This window comes from Sceloporus occidentalis, unplaced genomic scaffold (genome assembly GCF_023333645.1).
Source record: "Sceloporus occidentalis isolate IW3139 unplaced genomic scaffold, rSceOcc1.0.p SCAF_7, whole genome shotgun sequence".
Taxonomy (NCBI): Eukaryota; Metazoa; Chordata; class Lepidosauria; order Squamata; family Phrynosomatidae; genus Sceloporus; species Sceloporus occidentalis.
The window spans coordinates 20003473-20012685 of record NW_028316987.1 but is presented as its reverse complement, the minus strand read 5'-3'; positions in this window follow the sequence as shown (position 1 = coordinate 20012685).

The following is a 9213-nucleotide window of genomic DNA, read 5'->3' as shown; positions in this document are numbered from 1 at the left end:
AAAGGCCTTGGAGGCACACAAGAACAACAATATTGCCAACGCAGCTATCCCTGAATGCGTTTCCTAAAATCAAATAAGGTAAACCTCAACCTGACTTGTAGAATTTGTAAGGTTTATATATTCATGTCCTTTGCATGCTGCCTTTCTCCCTGCAGGGACCCAAGGCGGCTCACAGACTAAAACGTTTAAAATCTCAGTCAAATTCAAAGCAATTAAAATCATCTACTACACACAACATAAAATCACATATAAATACACAAACGTTAAAAGCATCGCTAAAGCCCACCTTAAAAGGTTTGAACTGTCAGTTAACTTCTTCGGAAGACGATGAGGCTTCAAATTTACTCTTGACTCCATTCTTTTTTTCCTGTCCTTTTTTGTGTTAACTTGATGGGAGTGTTGCCATGCTGCAGAAAAAAAGCCGTTTGACATGAGAGACCAGGCTGAATACTTCACCAAACTACAAATCCCACTATTCCACAGTTAAAGTGGTGTCAAACAGCTTTATTTCTTCAGTATGGCTACATACAAGGGCTTATTCAAGAAAGCTTGAGTCAGTAGATGTTCACTGTTCACAACAGTAGCAGGGTTGTTGTTCTTGTTGTGTGCCCTCCAGGTTGCCATAATTGTCCACTAAAACCCGGGACAAAATGTAGGACAAAATCTAGACCAAACTGTAGGACAACTGCAGGACAGTTGTCCTACAGTTTGGTCTAGATTTTGTCCTACATTCTGTCCCGGGTTTTAGTGGACAATTATGGCAACCCTACCTCCAGTCATTTCTGACCATAAGGCGAACCTATCTTGGGATTTTCTTGCCAGGTTTCTCCAGGGGGGGCTTGCCATTGCCATGAGGCTGAGAGTATGTGACTTACCCAAGTGGGTTTACATCATGGCCGACTTTCATTGTAGGACATTTGGGACCAAATTCAGCCAGCACACTGCCAATTTCACATCTGCGTTTGTTTGTTGGGAGGTGTTCGCATGGACCACTACATCACGATGGCCCTGTTTTCATTCATTCCTCAGGGATTACATTAAACACTTTGAAATATGATGTGTTCCCAAGTAGGCAACTGTGACCCTTCGGGTGGTTTTGACACATAACAACTCCCATCAGCCCCAGCCAGCATAGCCAATAGCACTCATTGGAGTGGAGGTCCATCTGGGGGACTGCAGTTGCGCCGCATCCCCATGTAGTCATTCCACACCGTCAGGCACAAAAATATTATTTCTGAAATGATAAATATATCTATGCAAACTCATATATGCATATCAATCAATGATGAACACTGCAGAATTACCTTGAAAACAACCCCGCTTCCATCTCTTGCGGTGTTTCAGAAAGTCAGTATTGAAATGACCAAGAACTTCATTGCGATGTGCCATCAAGGCATTTCTGGCTTATGACAACCCTAAGGTGAACCAATCACAGGGTGAGGCCATATTCCTGTAACTAGAAAGGTTAACTAAAAGTTACAGTTGAGCTAAAATTGTGATGTAATGCAATGCAATGTAATTGCAATACATTGCTGTTAGGGAAAGGGATTACCAGTACTTACAAGTTACACTTTTAAGAAATTAGTTACCTCCACTGTTTGTGCTTTTTGCAAGGCGTTTAGGACTGCTAAACTAAGGTTGCCATCTATGCTTATATGAATTCAGTGGACTTGTGGTAGTTTGTGGACGTCCTGTTTTGCTATATTATCAACTGGGATTGCACATTGCACACAGATGCACTTGCCTTTCAACTGAGGTTGTTTAAATTTGCTACCTTACACACAATTATATTCGTTACTTTTGGAAACATAAAAATGGTTTCTCTCATTTTTGTTGCAACTAGATTTCTTGAATGAAGACTCATTCCTCTCCTCATTCCTGCCCTACTTTATACAAAGTTCTTAGATCACTTGCAGTGTATTATATAAACGTTGAATATTTATTACTTCCTGATCACCATTATATCAAAGCACACTCTTGGAAGTTGAAGTATGTCCGATGTTTTTAATTTCCTGTTTCATTGTTTTCTAAAGTGAAGTGAAGAAGAGAGAAGAGAGCCTTTCCTAATAAACCATAATCTAGGGAACCCTGAGGTTATTCTGAAGTTTGTCAATGGTTCCTCAGCTAAATAGTCAGCTTGATAATCTTCCCTTTGTTAATCTTCCCTTGCACTGTTTAGTGATGGGTGTTTGGTGGGTTTTCTAGGTTGCACCATGGGTATTACTACGGCATTTATGGGTTAAGTCCCATTGATTTCAATGGGAATTGAACACAATGCAATTTGGATCCCGTTCAGTGTAAGTAAGACTCTCCTGAATAAAACTGTTTCAAAGCTGGCCCAAAAGTGCAAAATGAGGAGGAAACAACTTTTAATACACCCTGCATAAAGGTAAAGGAAGTCACTTGACATGAATGTCTAGTCGTAACCAACTCTAGGGGCAGTGCTAATCTCCATTTCTAAGCCGAAGAGCCAGCATTGTTTGAGGACTGCTCTGCTGACCATGTGGCCAGTATGACTGCACCGAACGCTGCTACCTTCCTATTGAGAAGTGGTACCTATTTATCTACTTGCATTTGCATTCTTTTGAACTGCTAGGTTGGCAGAAGCTAGGACTACTGACAGGAGCTCACCCCATCCGATCTTCCAATCATCAGAACTGGCATCTTAACCACTAAGCCACTGCATCCCCTGCATCCCTCTTGTCATATTTGGGGTCTCCATATTTTAATATCTGGGGCCAGACATGTTCTTAAGAAGTCCTGATAACCTTTGGAACATCAAGTGAATTTCCCATGAGAAGGACATGAAGACCAAAGACATGAAATGACACAGGTAACACCAAGACAAAAGCTGAATGAGTGTGCTCTCTGTATATCTTCTTGCACCAAGAGTCAAAGGAGGTCTCATTACCAATGCTTCCTACCAACTCAATGCTGTGTGCTCAGCCAAGTTCCCTATCCATCTTCCGTGGGCTTGTCCTAAATCCATTTGCTATTTTTGTAATTCCAAAGTTAAAGACATCTACCGGTCCAGAATCCATTGTCAATTGTGTGAGAAAGCCATCGAGTCTTTGTTACATTGCAAGTTAATGACACCTACAGGTCCAGAATCTATTGCTGATTCTGTGAGAAAGTCATCAGGTCTTTGTAATTTAAAATATTTAAAATTATAAAATGGGGGCCTCTCCTTTCTCCTCCCACAAAGTCTCACTCCACTCATAGCATCTCTTCAGCACTTTAAAGGGACACAGGTGAATGCCATGGACCGGTTCTGTCCAAAGGCAAATGTTTGAGGAGCAGTGATGTCACCCCCTCTCAAGGTGTTACCTTGTGCGGCCTGTATCCCCTGCACATCTAATGACACCACTGGTAATACCAAGGGCATCAATATCTGTAAAGAGTGGAGTAATCTTCTGCCCACTTTTTTTCCTTAAAGGACTTGCTTCAGTTGCACAGAAAAAAACATGGTAGAACTAGGAGGAATGTTCGCCAGAGAAATACCATATATACTCGACTGTAAGTCACATAGGACCTTATCGCACACACAAATTTAAACGTTCTAGGGACTGGAGGAGGACACTCGTATGCGTGCGCGGCCGCCCAAAAACGGATTTTATCGCACACAATTCAGTCCTCCAAGAGGCCCCGTTCCGTCCCCCGTTGCGCACCCGTTCGCGTCCAGTCCTGATGGGCGTGATTTTTGCCTGACGGATTACCTTCCGTCGGCAAAAAATGGCACCCGTCAGGACTGGACGCGAACGGGTGCGCGCCGAGGGACGGAACGGGGCCTCTTGGAGGACGTCTTCGTGTGCGATAAAATCCGTTTTTGGGCGGCCGCGCGCGCACACGAGTGTCCTCCTCCAGTCCCCATAACGTTTAAATTTGTGTGTGCGATAAGGTCCATATAAAAGTTGAGGACAACTTTTGAGGCCCAAATTATGGATTTTGATATGACCCATGGATAAGTCGAGGGTAAAACTTAGGGGCACGTAATAAAGGATGTAAAGGACAAAGTAAAGGAAAACAAAACAAAGAACCTACAAGATTCTAGCAAGCATAATATTTCTACACATACTAAAGGCTGGATGGATGAGAGAGTAGAAAGTGGTCAGTGCTTCCAGGCCAGATTAAACTCTTGCCTTTCACTATATATATATACACACACACACACACACACATATGCGTTAAAATACAGTAGTTACATTGACCCATGGATAAGTTGACTCAGGTTTTTGGGGTCCATTTTTTAACCTAAAGTTCTACACTTATATATGTTCTAGTTCTAGACTGTATAAGAGTATGTACAGTACATAAAAATAGCCCCAAAAGTACTGAGTGTTGATGGACACAGAAGACCATGGGACATATACAAAATTCACACTATGTTTGGGAAAACAGTTACAGTTCCGCTTGTGGGTTACCACAGAAGATCCGTGATTTATTAGTGTCAGACTAGAAGCTATCTCTGTCGAAGCACTTTATGTCTAATTGTTCATTTAACAAGCAGCATTCAAATGGGAATTCTATTGAGATCGTGAAGCAGCAGCCCTCCTCACCTTTAAAAAGAGGAAAAAGAAAAAAAGAGAGAGCCTGTCTCCCAGCCAAGGGAAATTAGCCAATGCCAAGAGCATATTGAAAAGCTGTCTTCAGCCAGGGCTGGCCAGTTTTAACAACTCTATTCCCTGTTCTGATTTGCACACTGGGCTCTTTGACGCAACAGAAAACTGCTCCCCTCTCCCACTTCCTCTTAAACCTGCCTGGACAATTTGAAGCTTGTGGATCAGCTTCTGCCCCCTCCGCCCCCACATCAGAGGCAAGTTTATATGAGGATATTCTTGACCGGTTTATTCCGTGAAACCATCCCCGTCCCCCCCACCTTCCTTTCCTGTTTTCTGTCAGGAAACTGCAAGCGAACACAAGGTTTTCATTGCAGATTTGTGTGGCTGGACTCCTGACCATTCGACAGTCAAGTGCTGCTTAGAAAGTAACCTGGTTTGGCAGCCAGGGCAAGTTAGCAAAGATAAGGCAATAGAGGCACTGAGAAGTTGACCTGAGTTGTGTGGATTAAAAAACGACACGACACAAAACAACAGTGATCTCCAGAGTGTCATATATGAAACCATAAATTATCCTCATTTTGAAATAGTCTGGAACGAATCTACGACACGTGCCCCATGGAGAACAGCATTGCCGAACACTGGTGAGTGCATGCGTGATACTTTGCTTACAACTGTGTAACAAAAAGAATGATAGGACTGCTAATTTGTACTTTGGGATCCCTTATGTGTGTATATGTCTTTTTGTAGAGACTTACCTCATAAGAAATAGAGCAGAAATAGAATTGATGTGGCTTGCTTTCTGGGGTTTTGAAGTTGATCAAAACAGCAACATTAGTAATGGAACACTATATTACACCTTACTTTCGAGAAACTGAGAAAATTCCTTATTTGCTTCTACTGTATTAGATGCTGAAAAGAGAGGAGATATATATATATATTTGCAATTGGCCTGCATTTATCTTGTTAGTTATCCTTTCTATAGTACAGTGTGCTCGCATCATATGCGGGTGCCTTTTATGTGGCTTTCAGCTTATGCGTGATGGAAGTTGCAATGACACATGCACCCATGACACGTGAACTCACGGCATGCACAAGCCTCATTATTTTCAGTGGGGCTTGAGCATACGCTCTATTTGCCTTATGCGGAGGGGTCCAGAACGGATACCCGCATAAGGCAAGGGCGCACTGTATTAACTGCCAATGGCAAAACACCTACATTGCAATACAATGCTTGTTGCTGCTGTTACTTGCCCTCGAGTCAACCTTGACTCATGAGGATCCTGTGGATGAAACATCCCCAAAACTCCTACTGCTCTGCTTAAGTTTTATAGAAAGATGCCTCTCATTGAGTCTAACCATCTGGTGTGCAGCCTTCCTCTCTTTCTACTACCGTCCACCTTTCCCAGCATTATTGTCTTTTCTAATTAATCATTAGATGATATGACCAAAGTATGACAGCTTCAATCTGATCTTCTTGGCTTCTATGGGTATTTCAGCCTTGATCTGTTCAAGGACCCATTTGTATGCCTTTTTGGCTGTCCATGGTATCCTCAGCACACTTCTCCAGCGCCACATTTCAAATGAGTTGATTTTCTTTTTATCCACTTTCTTCACCGTACAGCTTTCACATCTGTACACGGTGATGGGGAATATAATGGCTTGGATGATTCCAACTTTAATGTTCAGTTGTATATCTTTACCCTTTATTCCTGACGCTTCACCATAGAGGATGCCAGCCACAGATGCTGGCGAAACGTCAGGAATGAACTCTTCTAGAACACGGCCTCATAGTCCCCAAAACCCACAAAAAAATTATGGATACCGGCCATGAAAGCCTTCAGTTTTACTGTAGATTGCACTCAGTTAACTCAGCTGTGGGGAGAAGGGAGGAAGGGGCAAGATCTTCCCTTGCCCATAGAGTTAGGCAAAAGCAAACTGCTGCAGTTTCTCCTAGCTTGCCCATTCTGCTTTATAAGTAACTTTTGCTATCTTGACCATCTCTTGGGAGTGCTTGGATTTTGAATCCGGGTCTCTAGAGTCGCAAAAGTTACTCATAAGGAAGAATGGACAAGCTAGGAGAGACTGCAGCAGTTGGCTTTTGCCTAACCCTCTGGGCAAGGGAAGATCTTGCCCCTTCCTCCCTTCTCCCCACAGCTGAGTTAACTGGCTCTCAAAATAAATCATACTGAAGGTTCTAGACTTATAAATAAGATGCCTATGCCAACATAGCAGCACGCTCAAACTGGAACAGTATAGCAGCTTTCACCAAGGGACTGTATAAATATACAACTTAAGTAGTGAGATAACCACCTGTCGCAGGAGTGGAAAGGAATACTCTCAAGAAAAACCCATTGGGTGATCTTGACCAAGTCACAGGATCTCAGCCTCAGCGGAAGGCAATGGCAAACCTCATCTGAACAAATCTTGCCAAAAAAAACCCAGGATAGGTTTGTCTTAGGGATACCAAAAGTCGGAAACAACTTGAAGGCACAGAAGAAGAAGAAGAAGATGTTGGACTGCATGGTCTTAGTAGTCTTTTACAACTCTATGATCCTATGAAAGTTATTACCTACCTGAGTTGCAAATAAGTCAGAAGTCAGAAATAACTTGAAGGCACACAACAATTTCCTTCTGTCTTATTCATGTTCTTTGTGGCAAAAAAAAGCGCCTTTTCATAGCATTAGGCTTGTAATTTTCACTTCAAGGTAGTTGAGGATGTCACAAAGATACAAAGGAGACTATAAATTCCTAGAACGGTCCATCCTATGATTCTATGGACTACGACTATGACTTTTGACTTGGTGGTTTACGTTTTTTGACTCTATGGGTCCCTTCTGGGAGAAAGGCGGCATTCAAATGAAATAAATACATATATGAATAAATATAACATCTCTAATGCCACATCAGCAGATTTGTTGCTTGCCAAAAGAGGACCTATTTCCTTTTAATAGTCTGTCCCTGTGTTTGTACAAAGCGGAAATATGACAAGGGTGCTATTGCCAGAACTCTCTAATTCAAAGAAAATGAAAGTCTCCAACACTGCCCCTAAATTTTTGCAAATCACAGGAATGCAGGGGAGAAAGCACAACAGCCATTGCAGAACTGAAAACATTGCTATGCTCTTGTCTGTGAGCCATTATATTTTGTGGGATTCATTTGGTCTGATTTCCGCGTTGACGCTCACTTCATTCCAGCACAATGACACTCACTTCCACAGCACTCTGTTAGTAGATTGCATCAGTGTTACTCTGCCACTTTCTGTTCTCAGTCATCTATCAGCTCTGGTCCAATCTAACTCAAATGTGTTCTTTGACTGACATTGTTATAGGCCATAAATTGCTATATCAATAATATGGATTTAAGAACGCTATTGTGTCTGTCCACTTGAGACAGAGCAACTGCTCTGTTTAGTCTAGAAAAGTTAGAAGAAGGGGGGAAATTTCATGGCACTGCAGTTTGGGAGAAATCCATTGTTTACGATGAAGAAGAAGTAGCAGACCTCTTACAACTGCTCTTGGACAACTGGCTGAATTCACCAGTTTGCTCTTGTTGTGTGCCTTCAAGTCATTTCTGACTTAAAGCAACCCTAAGGCAAAGCTAGGATGCGGTTTTCTTGGCAAGTTTCATCAGAAAGGTTTTTCATTGCCATCCTCTGAGGCTGAGAGAGTGTAACTTGTCCAAGGTCACCCAGTGGGTTTACAAGGTTGGGCCAGGATCTGAACCTTGGTCCCCCAGTGTCCTAGTCCAACACTCAAATCACTTTGCTATGCTTGATTCCTGGCTGGATTCCTGTTTTTACATGCATCTAAACACAGAAACTCACTGGGTGACCTTGGGCAGGTCACACTCTCTCAGCTTCAGATTAAGGCAAAACCAAACCTGCTCTGAAAAAAAAATCTACCAAGAAAACCCCGTGAAAGAGTCTCTTTAAGGTCACCATAATTTGGACATTTTTGTAAAGGGTGCTCAACAATGGCTCTTTTTCATCCTGGAGAGAAGTGACCAGTGGGGTCCCACAGGGCTCTGTCCTGGGCCCAGGGCTATTCAACATCTTCATCAATGACTTGGATGACAGAATTGGGGGCATACTTATCAAATTTGCAGATGAAACCAAATTAGGAGGAGTAGCTAACAGCTATTGTTACTGTATGATGTTGTATATTTTATTGTTTTTAGCTGCTTTTAATTGAATTTTTATGTAAACACATTGTGCTTTTTTAGTCTGTAACCCCGCTTCAGTCCACCAGGAGAGGCGGGGAAACATAAACAATTATTATTATTATTATTATTATTATTATTATTACCCCAGAGGACAGGATCAAAATTCAAAATGATCTGAATAGACTAGAAAGTTGGGCCAAAGCTAACAAATTGAACTTCAACACAGAGAAATGTAAGGTACTGCACTTAGAGCGAAAAAAAGATAAAAATGAAATGCATAGATATAGGATGGGCGACATCTGGCTGAATGAGACATTGAACCTTATCACACACATTATGTTCCCCATTATGGGAATAGGAAGGGGACTCCCAACACGACTGGGAAAAAGTGGATTTTATTGCACAGCAAATCATCCTCAAAATGGCCCCATTCTATTCCACAGCACCAAGCTGTCCCCATTCAGTGCTGAGGAGTGTTAAATGTTCAGGTTGG